Source organism: Hemicordylus capensis, chromosome 9 (assembly GCF_027244095.1).
Source record: "Hemicordylus capensis ecotype Gifberg chromosome 9, rHemCap1.1.pri, whole genome shotgun sequence".
Lineage (NCBI taxonomy): Eukaryota > Metazoa > Chordata > Lepidosauria > Squamata > Cordylidae > Hemicordylus > Hemicordylus capensis.
In genome coordinates this window covers 19,326,531-19,348,023 of record NC_069665.1, presented here as the reverse complement: position 1 = coordinate 19,348,023, position 21,493 = coordinate 19,326,531, and the positions used below count along the sequence as shown (strand labels likewise).

At 44.0% G+C, this 21,493-nt stretch overlaps 1 protein-coding gene across 3 annotated transcripts in view; it reads right to left on the bottom strand.

Moving 5' to 3' along the window:
• TSHZ3 (teashirt zinc finger homeobox 3) overlaps positions 1–21,493 on the bottom strand; it is a 158,696-nt gene that overhangs the window by 11,661 nt on the left and 125,542 nt on the right. The gene's annotated exons all lie outside the window — the stretch shown is intronic.

Below are 21,493 nucleotides of genomic sequence, written 5' to 3'. Positions count from 1 at the left end.
GAATTATGTACACGCTTCCACAACAGATATTGCTTGTTTCATCCACATACCTTATTATGTAGGTAATGACCCCACGAAGGCATTGGTGGGGGGGCTTGCACCTCCTAACTGCCCCAGCAGTTGTCATATGCCTGGCACTTTTGGAACTGCCAAAACAAGTTTAACAACTCTAGATGGTCAAACCATTTTGTACCTTATTATCAGTGTTCCCTCTAACAGGAATTCCCAGACATTGTTGACTACAATCCCCACAATCCCCAGCTGCAATGGTCTTTGGCTGGGGATTCTGGGAGTTGTAGTCAACAACATCTAGGAATTCCTGTTAGAGGGAACACCGCTTATCACACAATGTTTTTCACACAGGTTCTTGGCCAACACCATGCTGGCCACTCACCTGGCATCCATGGAGGCCAGCTGAGTGGTGGAGCCTATCCACAGCCGCTGGGGTGCTGGGCTGAGCGCTACTGCTCGGAGCAGTTTTCAGGTGCAGTGGTACCAGAGGTATGCACCTACTAATTTATGCTTAAAGTTGCTTCTCGTCCACCCCCCCACCACCACTTGGTAGCGCCCTCACCAGCTGCCACTGATGAATGGGTCTGATTTCCTTCTCCCCATCAAAACCTATCTGCCTTGCTGTCCATCTTTACACCAGATTACAATAAAACTATACATATACATCCATAATGTCTTCAAATCTTTTCCAAGTCAAATAGTCTGTCGAATAAAAAAGAACAGTATCATCATCATCATCATCATCATCATCATCATCATCTACTACACCCAGTTACCTATACTAACCTGTTGGGGAGAAGTATGCAGTCTAATGTTTTCCTACTTTATGATGATATTATTTATTTTATTTATTTACATTTATATCCCATTCTTCCCCCGAGGAGCTCAGAGCAGTGTACAGGCTTATTTTTATCCTCTCAACAACCCTGTGAAGTGGGTTGGTCTGAGAGATACATGACTGGCCCAGAGTCACCCAGTGAGTTTCGTGGTTGAATGGGAATTCGAACTTGACAAAGTAGCTATTTTTCTACTGGCAGAGAAAGTGTGGAGCAGAAATCTAACATTCAAAACACACACACACACACACACACCCCTTCTAGCCTGAAGTGGTATAATTAAGGGGGAAAGCATTACCATATGATTCTACCAATGGTATAATTGGTCTGCAGTTCATTGTCACTGGTGTCAGGCTCCAATGGTCAAAGGCTTCAACAACTGGCCACAGTCCCTAGCAAATATGTTAATGAAATAAACAGGCTAGTGTGTATTTAATCCTGTACTGGATTGCACTCAGCATGTCTCTTTGGGGTTTTTAAGTGTGTACAGAAAATGTTTCCCATGCAGACTTCAAAATATAATGGGCCAGGTCCAAAGAAATGTGAGCAGAAGGAAAATAACCACTAGCATCCCATAAACTAGGCCTGCCCATAAACGTTTTCCCCCACCAGCTGTTTTTGGACTACAACTCCAATAATTCCCAGTCACAGTGGCCAATAGCCAGGGATTATGGGAGTTGTAGGCCAATATCTGCAGGAGGGCCAAAGTTGAGCAGCCCTGCCATAAACCCTTGTGCAAGGGCTTCTGGTAGAGTTTTCACAGCTTTCGCATATGTAAGAGGCTCTATAGGCTCTACAGAAGTTGGATTTTGCTCTTGGAGAAGCTGTGTGGGCTCTTGCACAAATTCCTTTTTAAAATGCTGGATTTAGTTTCACTTTGCTCCTGTGGCACTTTACTATGAGGTGTAAATAGCTCTTCCAGGAGCAGAAAATGCCTTCTGCTTGCAAAAAAGCACTTTTGGATTCAATCTATGGCAGGCACACAATGAATGCACACTTGAAAGTACAAATATTAGAATGGTACACACAGCCGGGAAGAAGGATCTTTGGGTACACATGGTCACACCTATTTGTTTGTCATGGGAAATACTGAGAAGTGACCCTAAAATGTAGGCAACAATCTGTTCCTCCAAAGTTGGACAAGCTGGTAAGGCCAGGCTCCAGGTTGGTAAAGAGAAAGCTCTTCCTCATACCAAAAAGAAGTTGGATTCAGGGGCAGAGCCACCATTGAATGGAAGGGTTCAAAGAACCTGGCCGCAAGCCACAGAAGGGCCGCGCAGGCCCTCTGGAGTTCATTCCCAGCCAGCATTGGGATCCATCACTAAAGAGGTTCTCGCAGACCTTGCCAATGGTTACAAAATTGTTCTTCTGTTCTGCCATGAGCCTCTTTGGCCACATTCAACCAAGAATTAAATGTGCTTAGTTCTGCCCGGGGACTGCCCATTAGTTTTCAGCCTTGTTGACATGCCTATCACTTGAAAGGTATTGTCCTCATCAATGGCGATTGCATATGGGTGGCTTTATCATACCATCTGTCTGTGGTCTGTCTCTGGCCAGTGACTGCTTCGTTGAGAAGCTCTGAAATGGCTCAAACAATTCACAGCAACAAAAGATGTCACTGAAAAGAACATTGGTGCTTGGGCAGGCATGGATCTTGGAATTCCGATTCTACTGTTTCAACACTCAATGCACTGCTTTACCCTAGGGGTACCAATCCTCTCTGTGACATCAGAGTAGGTAAGCCAATGGCAGACAGAGATGTGAGCCTTTCTGCTCACGCCCACTATGACACCAGGATGGCACAATTAGTCCATGTGCTGGTCTACATATGAAGCTGTCCTAAATATGAGGCATATGATGCTATGCTATACACTGAATCAGGCCATTGATCTATCCAGCTCAATATTGTCCACACCAATTCATAGCAGCTCCCCATGGTTTTAAACAGAACTCTTCCCTGGAGGTGCCTTGAAATGCCTGAGCCCTTTTGCATGCAAATCTACCCTCCACCATGGCAACATCCCCTGAAAGGACAGTGAGCAAATAAGATTCCAAATTGAAAGGTATCATCTTAGAATTCTTATGGTGACTACTGTGCAGGCAGCCCACCATGAGAAAAAATAACTTATCTGAAGTCCTGACGGATTGATAGCAATATTGATTAATCTGTCCACTGGGAAGGTCAGGAATATTCATTCTGAACAGGTTACTCTGATGTAGTGTGTGTTGATTTGTGCTTTTTAAAAAACACAAAAACCTGGGTTCTTTGTGTTAACAATATAGAAGACTTTCTAAGCCAATAGAAGTGCAGGAAGAGGGCACCTCCTACCCTACCTTGTTTGTTTAATGGCAAAGGAGCAGCAAATGGGAGTGCACACAACTCCCGAACTTGGGTAGGCTGCTTCTCTTACCCTGTTTATTGTTGTGTGAATAAGCCTAGGGTCTTGTAGCTGCTAAATAGTAATGTAATAAAAAGTTGCTTGCTGATGAAGTCTGAAGAGCTGAACACTCTTGAAGCCACAATCTGAATACAACAATCTCTTCACTAACACAACTTCCTACTTAGATGTTGTGTGTGTGTGTGTGTGTGTGCGTGTGTTAGGGATGTGCGAACTTGCTTGGAGCCAGTTCACCATCAAAGTGAGCCGGCTCAAGGGCTCCCCCTCGAGCCAGACCGGACCTGGTTCAGCTTGACCTCAAGCCGAAACCCCCTGAGCAGGCTCGGAGCCGGTTCAGGGGTTCTAAGGTTTTTTAAAAAAATCTGTGTGGCCTAGGGGCCCGGGTGCGTGTGTGGTGGACTCCAAAATGGCTGCCACCACAGGAGGAAGGGCCCGAATGGCCCCCAAATGGGCCAAAACGGCCCTTTGAAGAGCAGAGGGAGGCTAGTGGGGGAGGGGGAGATGGCAGAGACCTCCGGTCCTGGCAGTGAGTTCTAAAAAAATAGTATTATTATTATTTTACCTTAGAAGCCCCAAAATGGCTCCAGTTCAAGCCGAGGGGCTGTTCATGGGGCACAAAACTGAACATACCCAGTTCGGTTCAAGTCTGCTTCAGACTGAATCTGAACCAGGAAAACATAGTGGAAACACCCGTGTGTGTGTGTGTGTGTGTGTGTGTGTGTGTGTGTGCATGTAAAGTAGAGTAGACTAAATTTAACATACCTATCAGAGAAAATAAAGCACACTACATGACTCTAGATTGTAACATGTATAACAGTAGCAAGCTTCTAAGAAGCTCTTGTTCTTGTTGTGGTCAGCATATCTATATTTTTCTTAAGTGCCATAAGATGCATGTTTTTAGAAGTATATATATATGACAAATAAATACAATATAGCATTAATGAACTACCTAGCTCAGAAGCCATATGGGTCAGGTACCTTTTTCCTGATTTTAGAAATGGGAGCTAAAGGAGACATTAAAGGGATATTGATGGTGGAATGTAGAGATATGTACCTCAGTTAGTACTCTTCACCTAACAAGACAGAAACAGACTAGGAGCCAGCATGGTGTAGTGGCTAGAGTGCTGGACTAGGACCGGGAAGGCCCGAGTTCAAATCCCCATTCAACCATGAAACTATCTGGGTGACTCTGGGCCAGTCACTTCTCTCTCAGCCTAACCTACTTCACAGGGTTGTTGTGAAAGACAAACTCAAGTATGTAGTACAGCGCTCTGGGCTCCTTGGAGGAAGAGCGTGATATAAATGTAATAATAATAATAATAATAATGCATGCTTTTAAGTTTCAACAAGTGGCTAAGGTGATATCTCCTGCCCAAGAGCCAAGATTTATTTATCTGATTTATTGATGTACTGCCTGTTAAGCCCAAGGCTCCCAAAACAATTTACATACAATTAAACACAATCAGGTTTCTGGCTGTGGCTGTTGGGCACTCAAAGCTACAGCAGGACCCCATGAAAATGGCCACCAAGAAGCTAAGTAAGCTACACATTATGACCTCATTCACATGTAATGTGGAACCATTGGTTTCCATTGGTAGAACCATACAGCTCCTCCAACCCTCTCTCCTGTCCGCATTCAGATGTGACAGAGAGTAGGCTTTCTGCAGTCAGGGAGACTACAGAAAGGAGGGGGAACTGGCTGTGCGTGCTTCCTTCTTGCATGCAGGGAAGCCCACACAGCCAATCACATCCAGAGAGAGGGAGAAGCTTCCTCCCACAACTCCAATTTCAGACAACCGAGACTGCAGTTCCACATTCGGATGTACTGCAGGCGGCTGTTAACCTCAGGTAGGACTGGCGAAACTCACTACAACCCGAGGTTCAGATTGGAGTTTGGAGAGCAAAACCTCGGGACACTTTCCATGCGGGACCAGAGTTCCATGCATTCAGACATTTAGATTTGGCATCCTCTGGCCCCTTCAAGTCTGGTTTCGTGTTACATGCGAATGGGGACTCTGTGAGGAGACTCTGAATTAAAACATGACTAAATTTCAAGTTTTACGTAAGGGATTTTCATTTAAAGGTATTTTTATGCAAATATGCTTATTACAAGCTAACTGTTCTTCACTGTATCATTGCCAAATAAAAACAAAGCTTTACTATTTCCATTTTCACTGTCGTGTGTGTGTGTGTGTGATGCTATGGAGTCTTTAAAGCTTGACAAAGCTTAGGGCAGCAGTGTCAAACTGGGGCCTTCCAGCTATGGCTGGCCTACAATTCCCATCATCATTGGCTACTAGCCACGGTGACAGCTGGACAAACAGCTGGAAGGTCACAGTTTGATAGCCCTGGCTTAGGACCTCAGAATGTTATAATGCGGCCCAGCCTGATGGTGGAGGACCACTGCAGGGGAGAGGGCTTCTTCTCCATGAGGAGGCAGATGTAGAAGTGGCCCCAGGTCTTCACCATTGCTTCTCTGAAGCAGTTCCCCATGGCCAAATGGGCTGAGGGTACAAAACGGCAACATTCCTCATCCCAGGTGTTTTGGCTGAGGCTGCTGCGGAAGACCTGGAAATCCAATAAAGGAGTGGCTGTCTATTGAACTACCTGTCATGAACCGTACATGTCACATTCTACATGCATAATGATGGCCATATTCATTATATCATATCTAACGTAAATGTTTTATTCCATTCTGAAATGTCACTGAAATGCACATACATATTCTAGTTACCCTTCACTTTTCCCAGCCCACGTGGATTTTTGCAGAGCCCCAACAAGTGATTACTTATTGATTTAGTGACTGAAACCTTGGACAAGCCACTTGGATTTGGAATCAGATTGTGGATTCTGCACTGCACCATCAATTTTCACTAGCTACCAAGTCTGGACCCAACGGAGAATGTGTGCTATTGGGGTATATATGCTAACTGATTAGAGTGGGAGGAATGAGGCTATGAATCACACCTTTTTTCATTTCAAACCCAGGGTTTGGTTTGGAATTTTCATAGGCCCCTCTGTCTCTGGAAAATACAGTATGTTAAAATGACTCTGTGCAAACCTTCATTTTTATGTCTTAACAATGCTCTGTAGGGGATCAGGCTTCAGCTTGTAAGCCTCTTCAAAGTTGAAGGGAAACACAAACATTGCTGGGAGAAAAGAAGGTTCAAAACCCTGATCTTTTCCTGCTGGTGCTGAGTTAAGCCCATTATGAGCTGAGCTCAAACTTTGGTGGAGGAAATTATTCAAAATAATTCAAACACCAAATATGCCTTGGAATTTTTTAATCAACACCCTCCATGCCAGGGTAGGCAGACATAAGGCTTCTGGGAGCTAATTCTCCCCCCATCTCATCCCCAGAGCCTTGGGACCTACCTCTAGGACCTACCTAACCCTAACCCTAACCCTAACCCTATGAAGCAGTGACTTGGAAGGACGTAGCCACTCACAAAATGGCAGCTTGGGAAGGCAGAACCATAGTAAAATGTCAGCCTGCCTAAAAAATTTACAGTCAACAGTATAAAGGATTTTAACATCAAAAGCCCTCATTCTAGGAAAAAAATGCTTCAGGACAATTGAGAGGCACTGCTTCATGGGGGAAGAAACTGGAGATAAATTAATAGGAGAGTACCAGTTGCAAGGGAGTAACAGCAGGAGAGAGGGTATGCCCTCAACTCCTGCCTGTGGCTTCCAGAGGCATCTGGTGGGCCACTATGCAAAACAGGATGCTGGACTAGATGGGCCTTGGGCCTGATCCAGCAGGGCTGTTCTTATGTTCTTATGAGAGAAAGTAAAAGCAACTCTAAGCTCTTGAGAAGCAGTGGTGGCACCATAAAAAAGAAAATTAAGGGAGCAGCACAGAAAAGTGAAGTGTATTTCTAGATGGGCAAGCTCTTTCCCACATATAGATTTCTGAAACAGAAATTGGGGGGTGGAGGGCAAGCTCCCTGTCTGTGAGGGTGCTCGCTCTCCTCACTCCCTCTGTGGAGCCACCCTTGCTGAAGAGCGAGAGATTAAAAATGGCGCAGCCATGCTCCCACTCAGCCAGCCAATCAGATTTGCAGTATTGGCTGCAAATGAAGGGAAGGAGAAGCAGGCCCCTAAGTCTGGAGAACTACTTCAGATAGGCTTGGAAGCTACCAGCACCTACCTAACGCCTATCTTTGTTCTATACTGCATAATAGGTTGGCACCACAATTTAGAAATTGTGGGTCAGGAAAGAGCTTTTCCATATGAACCTGCCCCAGAGTGGAGAGTTCTGGCAGGGGTGGGGCAAGGCAGTTGGCCACCTGAGAGAATCTTGTGGTGGTGGTGCCTTGCTTGTGAAATGCCTCCCAAGGGGAATTTGCTTGGAGTCCCTACTTGAGGTGCCAAGTTAATACTTCATCTTTATCTAGGCATTTCATGGAGCAACATCCTTTGAAGGGGTTTCATTTATTTGAAGTTTAGCCTGAAAACATGGCAGCCCATGTGAGAAAGGAAGGCGATTGCCCTCCTATGTACTCACTCGAAGAAGAAGTGTCTGATGATCCTTGGGATACAAATGTAAGTGTAATATATATTGGATATACTGTGTATAATATATTGATGTATGTATTAATACAAGGGGCCTGCTACTTTAGCAGAAATTATTGTATACTCAAAAGCACACAATCTTTATATACAGGCATTTACAAAACCACTTGCGAGCTTCCCAGTGGAGAGTACCCCCAGTCCTCTGGTGAGCAGGACACTCAGGACCACAGAAATCTCCTCCCCTGAGATCTCATTTCTACTGCCATTTTTGAACCGGGATCCTTTCTGAGGAGCAGCTGAGGGCTTCCCTGTTTCTTACCACCTCCATATCCCATTGCATATGACAGAAGACCCGCTACTCTCCTAAGCCCAGTGCCTGTGTGCCAGAAAAGATTCTGAGGGAAGAGAAGGGATTTCATCTTAGGACGAAAGGCAGTATATAAATATAATGTAGTCGTTGTGAAATATTTATTATTTCTTGTTTACACAGTCAGACAGGTGTTATTGACTGGTTTGTTTTATCCAGACATCGAGTCCTTCCCAAGGATCTGGGATGGCTGAATTTTATTGTCAATCTTGTTGCTGTTGTTATAGATATCATCGCAGAATATAGGCTGTTCCCAGTAAAGTTGCTTTTTGTAATTGGCTGATGGTGATTTCTGTGGCCCCTATGGTGTTGAGGTGCTCTTCAAATTGTTTTGGAATTGCACCTAGGGCGCCAATTACCACTGGGGTTATTTTGGTCTTTTTCTGCCACAGCCTTTCAATTTCAATTTGTAGATCTTTGTATTTGGTGATTATTTCTATTTCCTTTTCTCCTATTCTGCTATCCCCTGGTATTGCTATGTCAATTATTTTAACTTGTTTTTCTTTCTTCTCTATTATTATTATTATTATTATTATTATTATTATTATTATTATTCCCCCAAATCTATCATTCAACCTTCATCAGAGAAAGGAGCTAAGATTGCAACTTCAACAGCAAACATTACACCAAAGATGGGTTAGGAACTGCTGTCAGAAATACCAAGCACCATCACTTCCTGTTCCAGATCATCCTTGGGGTGGCATCGTTTCCATCCCTTTGGAGGGCATTCCAGGAAAGGGATCTGAGAGTCACAGCCAACTTGAGGAGGCAAGCCGACTCGAGCATCGAAGTTCTCAATATGGCTCTAATAGCTCTTAATTATTATAATTCTTCACTGAGCAAACAGATGTTCGGAGGAAACTTTAGGTTTTTCCAAACGATCAAATGCAATTAAACAATTTTGCTTCTAGACCGGCGTGTGGCTGCCAAGTTTGGAATAGCGGAGCTAAAATGTTACATGCTATACCAAAGCAACCCTTTAACTGTCCTAGAAATCTGTTTCTCAGTGGAACTAATGTTATCTCCACTCAGGCATGAAGGGAGGCCAGCACCGGCCTGGGTACAGCTCGCTGAGGCAGCCCCACTAGCCATGCCCTGTACATCACGTCAGCATCTGACATCAGAGGAGGGGGCTTGGTTTGCTTGCAAATGGGGCCGCGTGCCCCATTTGTGAGTAAAATCCGCCCAGCACTGCATTTGCAGCATGGGTGGAACGATTGGAGAGGAGAGCTGGTCTTGTGGTAGCAAGCATGACTTGTCCCCATAGCTAAGCAGGGTCTGCCCTGGTTGCATATGGATGGGAGACTTGATGTGTGAGCACTGCAAGATATTCCCCTCAGGGGATGAAGCCGCTCTGGGAAGAGCAGAAGGTTCAAGTTCCCTCCCTGGCAGCATCTCCAAGATAGGGCTGAGAGAGATTCCTGCCTGCAACCTTGGAGAGGCCTTTGCCAGTCTGTGAAGACAATACTGAGCTAGATGGACCTATGGTCTGACTCAGTATATGGCCGCTTCCTATGTTCCTATGACCCTTCCTGCCTTTTGGCAGGGAGAGCTATTCCAGCCACGCTGTGAATGCGACAGTGGCCGGATTTTACTCGCAAATTGGGCACGCGAGCAAACCATGGCCACTGTCTGATGCTGGGGGCGTGGCTGGGGTGTGAGGAGCAGCCCCTGATGTGCGGTTGTCCATGTTATTTGGACCTTTTCAAACTATAGTGGCTCCACCAGTGTTTCCACTCCACCCCTCTGCACTGGCCAATCCCCCCACATTTCCCGCTATTGCTTGTTCTTTTGAGAACTAAAATAGACAGTTAATATCTATACCTGATCTACCTATTGCGGGTAGTGAAATCCCAAACAGACTGTGAGGATATTGGGGCAAAAAACTCCAACTTCACATATACATGAAGGAGTCTGAGCTGTCAGTGACTGAACGGGAGACGGATCTTGGGGTCATGGTGGACAGCTCGTTGAAAGTGTCGACTCAGTGCATGGCAGCTGTGAAAAAGGCCAATTCCATGCTAGGGATCATTAGGAAGGGGATTGAAAATAATTAATCAATGGAATTCTCTGCCACAGGATGTGGTGATGGCCACTAGCTTGGGTAGCTTTTAAAGGGGCATAGCTAAATTAACACAGGATAGATCTATAAATGGCTCCTAGTCCAGTGGCTATAGCTCACCTCCAGCCTCAGAGGCAAGATGCCTCTAAATATCAGTTGCAGGGGAGCAACAGCAACAGAGAGAGCATGCCCTCACCTCTTGCCTATGGGCTTCACAGAGGCATCTGGTGGGCCAATGTGTGAAACAGGATGCTAGACTAGATAGGCATTGGGCATGATCCTATTCTTATGTTCTGATTGTGTGTGTGTGCCTCTATATCTATATCTATATCTATATAGTAGGTATGCTACCCAGTACAAAGTATATTCTATGCCAGGGCTGCACAACTTCGGTCCTCCTGCAGATATACAACTACAACTCCCATCTTCCCTGACTATTGGCCACTGTGACTGGGGATGATGGGAGTTGTGATCTAAAAACAGCTAGAGTCGTAATTGGCAAGTCCTGTTCAAGGCATTAAACAATATCATGTCAGGTTTCGTATGTGGAGGGACTATTTTAGGGCACGTGCAGTGTATGTGTGTATATATGTGTATACACACACACACACAAGCATTGTATGTAGGTAGGACAGGCTTTCTATGAAATGTTGGGAAATTAGTGTACACAGGGGCGTACACCTTGTGGGGGTGGTGGGGGTCAAGGCAATGCCCCTGCTGGGCTGCCAGGTGGGGGCGACGGGGCTCAAGCCCTCTTCCAGATTTCCTGGGGGAGACAATGCCTCCCCCCAGCTGCCAGGTAGCATCAGCAAGCTCTCATGCTCAAGTTAGTTGGTCAGTCCTGTGTTGTCTTTGTAGCAACTCAGCAAGTTTTAGGAGGCACGGCTTCCTCTCAGGGCCCTTTCATCCTACGATTCTCTGATGAGAAGTAGTATAACAAGGAGAAACGCTAGTGGTGCTCTGTGCATGCAGGTGCTCTGCCCAGAGTGACCTCATCCCCTAAGGGGACTATCTCCCATTCAAATGCAAACCAGGGTGGACCCTGCTTAGGGAGAATTCATGCTTGCAACCACAGGACCTCTCCTCCCATGTGCCCCATGGCCCTCCCTAGCCAATTGAGAATTCTACGTCCCTGAGTGTACATTTTTGTATCTGCAGCTTTAAAATGGTTGTGCCACAATTCAACATTAAGAAGATTACCTCTGTCTTTTAAGATATTTTTGCACATTAATACTGACCACCACTTTCAGCTTTTTGAGAAGAAGCCTCTAATTAGTAATAAAGTGATGAATTTGGAAGTACTATCTTATTTTTGTCTGCCTTGCTAAAACCATCAATGGCATGCAAATATGTATACACGTTTGCAATTTCATTTCTTGTGTCCAGTCCTCCAAGGGAAAAAAGAGGATTGGCTAGACATGTCCCAAAATCCAAATGGGCATTTTGTGATTTCAGAGGGGGTTAAATAAAAATCATTTTTGGGTACTATCTGAGAATTTAGTTTCAAGATGATGTATCCTGAATGCAACCCGCTGGAATGTCCAAACTCCACATCAACAGGATGCCTGATGTTAATAGATGGCAAATTTATTAATTAATATATTTCTACCAACCTGTAACAGGACCTGCAGAGAGGTTACCATGGCAATAAAAAACCCATGTCCAATAAGGCCCCATTCACAAATTATGTTCAATGCACACACAATCCGTGTTAAGTCTATGCACTTCCAGTTATTCACGTTATGCTCAACGCATGTACAATTGTACATTTCCTCCCTGCATCCTGCATTTGAAGGACCTGTACCCAGCTTCACATCTACAGTAAATCATATGAAAATATGTAAATGCATGCAAACATCTATACTCATATTCTATATAATGTCTGAAGAGGGTTTAAATAATCACACATTCAAAAATATAAGAAACAGCAGATAAAAATGCAATCAGCCAGAGAAAGGCCCAAGTTGTATCCAAATAGCACGGTCTTTGCCGAGTATCTAGTTACCAAGAGGGAGAGGGCCAACCAAAAATTCTGGGGCAGTGGGTTCTATGTCACGGGGCCACAACTAAAAAGGTCCTTTCCCACATACCCACCAACCACACCTCTCTCAGAGATGGGACATGGAGGAGGGCTTTCCTAGATTAACAAAGTCATGAGAGGCTAATTTGAGGCTCTCCACCCGCTATTGGACTACAGCTCCCATAATCCCTTGCCAAAATGTATTGAGGCTTGGGATTATAGGATCTGGAGTCCAACAGCAGCTGGAGAGACTCAGGTTGGCAACCCTTGATCTACCTGGATGGATAGGATCATGTCTTGAAGCATATGATTCCCAAATTGTCTATAAACACCAAGACTTTGCTTTGGAGTTGAGACTCTGTTTCATGGAATCACCAAATATCTGCTAATTTTAAAAAGATGTTCCCATAATACAGTGCATAAATAGTTTATAGTTGCAATTGTGAGCTTCAATGTCACATACAAAAAAGGCACTTGTCAAATGCCTTTCCCTTACAAGCACCCTCATCATGACCTGTGCTAATGAAGTTAATTGAATTTAAGATCAATAATGGTTAATTATTGCAATTTGACATTCTGAGATAAATGGCTTTAAGACGGAGAAGTGTGTGTGTGTCTGTGTGTGTGTGAATTCTCACCAAAAGAAAGTGAATACATTACCGCCTAAGAGGGATCACGCAAGCCTCCCATTGATTCCTTGGTACAATCTGATCGACTTAATCCCCTGATGAATGTGGGCTTTTCACAGCTACAAGTAAATGTTCTACAAGACTACTCTAACCCTTGTCACTGACCAAATCTATATGAGCTGTACACCGGAAATCCATTGAGATAGATTAAAGGGGATGTGGAAATAAGAGTGATGATTCAAATAAAGGTGAAAGTTTATCATATTGACTATTCATGGAAGGCATATGGTTACACTATTATGAATGGCAGAAGCTGGGTTTTAGGTTAGTCTTATGGTACAAGACTGCGAGAAGAAAAGGGTGGGGGGAGGAAGGTTACAGAGTTCCATGGCCAACATCCTGGGCAATGAAACATCTGTTGTGTTAGCTCAGGCCTGCTCAACTTCAGCTCTCCTGCAGATGTTGGCCTACAACTCCCAGAATCCCTGGCTATTGGCTACTATGGCTAGAGATTAAGGGAGTTGTAGTCCAAAACAAGCTGGGGGGCCTAAGTTGAGCAGGCCTGTGCTAGCTAGTTGCATGAAGTCTGGAGACTCAACACTGGCTCCAGACAGAAAAGGTAAAGGTAAAATGTGCCGTCGAGTCAGTGTCGACTCCTGGTGACCACAGAGCCCTGTGGTTGTCTTTGGTAGAATACAGGAGGGGTTGACCATTGCCATCTCCCACGCAGTCTGAGATGATGCCTTTCAGCATCTTCCTATATCGCTGCTGCCCAATATACTACCAGCGGGGATTCGAACCGGCAACCTTCTGCTTGTTAGTCAAGAATTTCCCCACTGCACCACTTAACGTGACCTTACCTATAGATGCCAGGAATTAAATCCACTACTGAACTATTGTCCTTCCACTTCTATGAAGTTGCCTTATACCGAGTCAGTATAGTTGACTGTCCATAAGTGTTCACTCTACCCCAAGTTGAAGCACACTTTGATGACTAGCTCTCTCAGACAAAACTCTCATATCATAACTTCCATTGTAATGCTTAGCATTAGCATTATATTATTAAAGCTTAGTATTATCACCACCATTCCCAGTTTTGAAACTGATACCAGATTAGTTTTGTTTCTGATGTTATGAACACAAGAAGATAACCCTTGGCTTTCATTTCATTCTCAATGAAATGAAGGGCTGGTTCACACCTGCATCTTCATCACTTTGACATCAAAGGAGAACTTGCATGTATGAATGAGCCAATAAAGATCTAGAACTTTCACAACATAGAAAGTTATCCTATCACCTGAGCTTCCTCAAAATTTTAGTTCAGTCTGCGAGGACAACTTATTTTATTGGAGAGCAAGACTAGCCTGCACACAAAGCAAGGCCTTGTCAGTGGTAGCTCCTGAGCTCTAGGATGCTCTTCTTCAGGCTGTTACTTTATCGTATTTACCCAACTAGAAGATGACACTGAATTTAACATGACACCTTTTTAAAATAGAGGTTAAATACAAGTTATATCTATATTTATTTGAAAGGAACAGGACTGTGAATTTAAGATGATCCCCTGATTTCTAACATCAAATTAATTGTGGTGGGGGGACTAGTTTGGATTCAGGTAAATACGGTATTTTCCTCCTTGATTAATTACTTAATTTAATCATTAAATTAATTAATTTAAAATTAATTTATACTAATTTGTTAATTTATATTAATGTATTTATCATTTATAAATTGTATTAATTTATACCCTAACCCTCAAAACAATGAAGGCAGTGAACGAAACTTTAATATCATTCCAGAAATGACTGAAAACCATTTTGCACTTTTCTGACACTGGGAATTGACATTTGCTATTTTTTATTCCCTTCTTCCCTTTGCTTGGTTTTCCGGATGTTTTTATACTGATGTTAAATGTTTTGCATTTTGGTACTTAATTATTCATTTAGCACAATGCTAAATATAAATGTGGTATATAAATGTTGCACATCTATCCATAAATCACCTTATGACTCCTCAAATGCAGTTCTTTTCAAAATAATCAGTTCACCCATTCCGTATTAGCTATCAAGAGTTCTATAACCAAATGATGAGAAATCAGTTGTTGAACATGAATGAGGGAACTGGTCCTTAGTTTCATATTTTAGGGTGAGATTGGAGTGTTTACCATATTTACCCAAATAGAAGACTACTCTGAATGTACCGTATGTACTCAAATAGAAGACTACTCTGAATTTAAGACAACCCCTTTTAAAAATAGAGGTTAAATAAAGGTTATACCTGTATTTACCCAGAATTAAGAGAACTATGAATTTAAGATAACCCCCCGCCCCCATTTATAACATCAAAGAACTTGGAAAAACCCTAGTCCTGGATTCAGGTAAATACACTGTATATATAATGTTCAAAGATAAAGATGAGTTGTCTTTCTTTCTTTCTTTTTTTCAAAACTGCAGGTAACCTACTTTCTTCTCAGCCGCACCGAGTTTACTTTTCCGACAGTTTTTTTTCCTCCCCGCAAAGAAAGATACCACCGATGTGTTCATACTGAAAGTTATACATGCACACTGAACAAGTTAAATGACCATTTACAAGATTTATAATGACAAAGTAAATGTTGTCAAGGGGGAAAAAAAAGTATTCCTGATTGCACAGCACTGACAATAAAGAGCTGCTGAAGAGTTCTGTCAAAATGTAAGATTATGCACAAACACTATTGAGAACACTGCTAATCATCTGCTCTTGTCAATTACTTGAAGGGTATCTGACAGCATATTTACATTAAACACATTTCAGAAGCAAACTCCTTAATGCTCTACCAGAATATTTTCATTGCCATGAGGAATCCTTGAGAGGATCCCTTTGCAGTACAGCAACACTCATGATGTCATGTCTACAACTGTACCTGGCAGTTGAATCCATTCATGAAATTATCAGGCCAGTATCAAGGCTCAATATTTGGGGGTAGCAACAGTGCTGACCCCCAGGACCACCTCTGCACCAGTGTTCCCTGTAACAGGGATTCCCAGTTGTCTCTGACTACAACTCCCATAATCCCCAGTCAAAGGCCACTGCAGCTGGGAATGTTGGGAGTTGCAGTTCACAACATCTGGGAATCCCTGTTGCAAGGGAGTAACAGCAGGAGAGAGGGCATGTCCTCAACTCCTTCCTGTAGGCTTCCAGCAGCATCTGTTGGGCCACTGTGTGAAACAGGATGCTGGACTAGATGAGCCTTGGGCCTGATCCAGCAGGGCTGTTCTTACGTTCTTATGTAGGGAACACTGCCCAGAAGGAGAGCTGGTCTTGTGGTAGCAAGCATGAATTGTCCCTTTGCTAAGCAGGCTCCACCCTGGTTTGCTTTTGAATGGGAGACTGTAAGATATTCCCCTTGGAGACCAAGCTGCAGCTCAGTGAGGAGCATCTGCTTGGCATGCAGAAGGTCCCAGGTTCAATCCCTGGCAGCATCTCCAAGATAGGGCTGAGAGAGACTCCAGCCTGTAACCTTGGAGAAGCCGCTGCCAGTCTTTGTTGGCCAGGGCTGCTCAACTTCGGCCCTCCTGCAGATGTTGGCCTACAACTCCCAAAATCCCTGGCTATGGGCCACTGTGGCTGGAGATTATGGAAGTTGTAGTCTAAAAACAGCGGGAGGCTCAAAGATGAGCAGACCTGGTGTAGTTAACACTGTGCTAGATGGACCAATGGTCTGACTCAGTATAAGGCAGCTTCCTATGTTCCTACCCATCGTCTTCATGCGGTGGTGGCAGAAAAACCTCTCTTAAGCTCTACTCACCTTTTATGTTCAATGCATGTACAGTATACACACATACAGAGCTGTACACATAGACAGTTATTCAAACATTATGAAGGGGAGAATTTCATGTGGCGAGACAAGGAGGTGGTTTCAGGCAGCAGATTACAAGGACAATCTGTCCCAGTAGTGACAGGGTGGTGAGGTGCACCCACAGCTGCCAACGGAACAGCTCTTTGAGACCTACCTGACCCTTGCAAGCTTTGTGAGCACCTTGTAAGTAACTCTCCTCACAAAATGTGAGAGGAGCATGAGGAGCAAAGAGGAGACAGCCGACAATCTGCTCTCCATCTTCACCCCACAGTACTTCCAAAGCTTGTAAAGGTTGGTTTGGAAATGGAAATGGGCCCCCATCGAGGTTGGGGGGCAAGGCAACATTTGGCACCTTGGGCCACCCCTGCATATTGTGTTCAATGTATGTACAGAAGTACATGTCTTACCTGCATCCTGCATTTGAGGAGCAGGGTGTTTGCCTGTGCATAACCGTACATGTGTTCAGTTCTCATTATCAATTCAGATTATTGTGATCTTTGATCAAATATACAAATTTCAACCAAATAAAGAGAATATTGATACAAGAATGAATATACCTACTGTATAGACACTATTACATAAAAGCAAGCTAAAATAGAATAAGATGAGGCAAACTAAAAGAACCTAAATGAACCATGTGTGGATCCTAATTGCAGCCATACAGGATCTTGCTACCTGATGCGAAACATTGGTGTGATTATCGGAGATAAGTAAGTTTATATTAAACTCATCAGAATTATTTGGAGATCTAAAAACAAAAGGAGTGATATATCTAAAATGTGAGTCATGATTTTTAAAAAGCAATGCAAGAGCACATGGCCAACTACCTCAGCATCACCAATCCCACAAGAGTACAATCTCTCCAGACAGGGACTCTCTGAAACCTACCCCCGCCCCCCAATACCACAGAGGCCAGCACATCCAGCTGAGCCAATGCCAGGGCTCTTCTATGCATTGGGTATTTCAAAGTATATAGATATTTAGCCGGTTTTTGTAATACATGTGTTCATTTTTTTAAAAAAAGAAAGAGGTGAACACATGTTCATTTGAAAATGGACACATATACAGCCATGCACACAGAATTACATATGTGCAGACATCTACATGCATGTCAGTGGCATCACCATCACTGAACGAGGAGGCGGAGGTGGGGGGTGGAAAGCCCTGGGGTGTGGATCTCCTGCTCCCCATGCTCACTGCTGATCTCGCACTGGCTGCGGCATTGATCTGGCAAGGAGTTGCCCCATCCCTGTGAGAACAGGCAGCCCCTTTCAGGCAGGCCTGTTCTCACACTGGCATCGGGCAGTGTGCCAGTGCAGTGACATCATCAGACCATAGCCAGGGTGGAGTTGGGTAGGTGCTGTTTGGCAAAGGTAGGTCACCACTGCCGATAAGCAGGCAGGCAGTGGGGGTGGTAGCTGTGAAGGTGGGCCGTGGTGATGGTGGCTGGCCACCTCAAATCTCACCCAGGGCCATCTTCAATCTCGCTACACCCTTGACGCACGTACAATGCAATGCCTGAATAGGGCTTTTGGCATCACCTCCATTCCACCCACCAAGCTAAGACCCACCATGAACCCAGGTGGAGTGGGGCATGGAAGACAGTTTGCAAAGGAGCCCCAGACAACTGGAGTCAGCCTTGGGGGGGGGGGGCGGGGAAGGCATGAGATCCAACACGAACAATTCTTTCCCTCCATTATAATAATTATGATTACAGTGCTATTGGTTTCGGTGGAGCTTTGCAGAATTGCGCAGCAGAATAAAAGTTGCCTGCTACCAATGCACTTGCAGTTTAAATTTTGGTACTGGAGCAGATGACAGAAAGAAGGGGGGCGGGATGCAAACCAGAATGGGGAGACTGGAGAGGCAAAGGTTTAAAGTGAGGAAAAGCAGTGACACAATACTTGGGCTTCCGTTCAGCCGGAGATGGGGATTAAGGGACTAAGCCAAAGGAAAAGGGTTGATGTCTGAAGAGGGATTTGAAAGAAGATAACAATGCGGATGAATTCTTGACCATGTCAGCCAGAGATATGGGGAAGTTCTCCTTCTCTCTCATAATACATGAGAGAATTAGATGAACTTGGGGTCATCCAATGACATTAAGTGGCAATAAATTCAGGACAGACGCACAATAGCATTTCTTTGCACAATATCGAACTGGTGGGGTGGTTAGAATGTTGAACTGAGACCTGGGCTCAGTTCCCCACACAGTCCTGAAATTTACTGGGTGACTTTGAGCTGACCAGTCTCTCTCAGCTGCACCTACTTCACAGGATTGTTGTGAGGATAAAGATGTGGGAAGAATGGTGACAGGCATAAAACATGATGCTCCATTAGCCTTGTGACAGAGCATTTTCACAGTTCCACAAGAGCACAACACACAAGAATAGCACCGACACAGTTGCACAATAGAGCAACGGCCCTCTTATTGTGCAACAGTGTCCATGCAATTCTTGTGTCTCGATTTTCTGTGGAGGACTCTGGCTTGTTCGATTCTATCCCTTCTTTAACATACAATGCTACTCCAACCCAATTTGCCCCTTCCTGGCCATTCTATAGCCATTTATATCCAGGAATAACACTGTCCCATGGTTCTTACTGTTCCACCATGTGTCAGTTATGCCCACTATATCTATGTTTTCATTAGCCACCAAGCACTCCAGCTCACCCATCTTGGCTCGGAGGCTTCTGGCATTGGCATATAAGCACTTACATCCTGAATCTCTTACCTAGTGTGTGCTTTCTTTCTTATGGCCATTTGATCTCTTTGACCAGCTAGCATATCCTTCTGTCTGCTCTTTACCTGGTTCTGCTCTGTCCTCTTCTGGTTTATCTGAAGCAATTACACCCTCACACCTTAAGGGGTAGCATTTGCTGAAACGGATATTGCCCAGCTCCTGTTGGCTATCCCCCAGGCATCATTTTAAAAGCTGCTCTGCGACCTTTTCAATTTAAAGCACAAGCAATCTGGTTCCATCTTGGTTCAGGTGGAGCCTGTCCCTTTTGTACAAGCTGGTCTTGTCCCAAAATGTATCCCAGTGCCTAACAAATCTAAACCCCTCCTCCCGGCACCACGTGTTTGTTGTGTTTGTAATGGTTTTTTAAAAAGAATCACTGAGGGAGGGTGCATGGTGTCGCTATGGGACTGAGGGGCCACAACCGAAAAGGCTCTGTTTCTAGTCCCTGCCAACTCTGTTAGTGGAAGGGCCATGAGCAGGGCCTGAGATGCTGAGCGGAAGGCCCTGGCAGGTGCATATGGGCAGATGCAGTCTGACAGGTAGCTCGGCCCCAAGCCATGCAGAACTTTAAAAGTCAAGACCAGCACCTTGAATCTAGCCCGGGAGTGGTAACCAATGAAGCTGCCACAAGATGGGTGTGACACTCATGAAGCGACTTGCTTCATACTTGGATCTCCGGATGTTGTAGGACTGCAATGCCCATCAGATGAAGGCCATTGTGGCTAGGGAAGAGGGGAGTGAGAGTTCAACAACTGGGGAGCCAAATTTGAGAACTCCTGGAGTCAGCAATCAACCAGTAGCTGAGATGTAACCCCTTGACTACCAAATGTGAAATCCAAATGTGACTAACTCTGTGAAATCCATAGTGGCTGACATCTGGACTAAATTTACAAGAGGAAGTCCTCTTAAAGTTTACTGGTCCTTTCGAGTAATCCCCGAATAGTAATTCCTGAATGTTGAGTAATTTAGTCAGGATGTCAGTCAGTGATTTTACTTGAAATGTGAGCACTGTCACTATCTATATAGGTCATGCTGAATCAGATCTCTCACTGGAATAAAGAAATACACATATAGGTCTCCTGTTAAACGAGCAAAGAGGCACCTTTTTAAAGTGGTGATTCTCTTTATTTAGCAGACGGAGAGCAACTGATCCGATCCTTCTCCACCCCAGCACAGCATTCCTCCAGTGGCTGTGGCTGGTATCTACCTTACGTTGCCCTTACGATTGTAAGCCCGTTCGGGACAGGGAGCCATTTTGTTTATTTACTTATATCAATTTAAACCACTTTGGGAACATTTGTTGAAAAGTGGTATATATACATATTTTGTCATATTCGTCTATAATAAAAACAAACAAATAAATAAAATACAATACACAAAATTGCCATTCTTCTCACTGTTAGGAAAGGGGATTTAACAGTATTGGAATATGGGAAGCAGAATTACAACATGGATATCGATGTATATAAACGTGTGTCTATGCTGTAAGTTTAAATTATGCACTCATGGCATCCAGAGCTTTAAGAACTGAATTGAAACCGAGCTGACTTTAAGAACTGCCTTCCTTTAAGAATTGTATGGAACTAAATATTAGAGCTTTAAAGAACTATGTGTTATTGGAATAATTTTATATGTTTACAGGGATAGTTTGGTTTTTTTCTTTAGTATTTAGAGTTTGATACTATGAATGAAATTTTTATGTTTTTTAATATATATATATTATTATCTTTTTTAAAAAAAGTCCTTGAGAGGTGTTTCCCCTTCCCTTCACTAGGAATGGCCATATCAAGATGATGAACTCTCCTCTGAGAGTGACTGGATGTTTCATGGATGCAAAAAGGAGTCAGGGAAGCATTTCCCATCTAGGTCACGAGCTTGGATTGTGCTTGCTTCAGCAGCCACCAAAAGTCATTACCATCCAGGCTGTTACTCGGTGACCAACGTTGTGGAAGGTGAAAGGTGTTAGCAGCTCAAAAGTGCTCAGCACCTGCACTGCAGCAGGTATTCTCGTTCACCATCCCAGTGGGCAAGCTGGTCTGATTGACTGGATGTACATACTAGACTTTTGTATCCCTGGCTT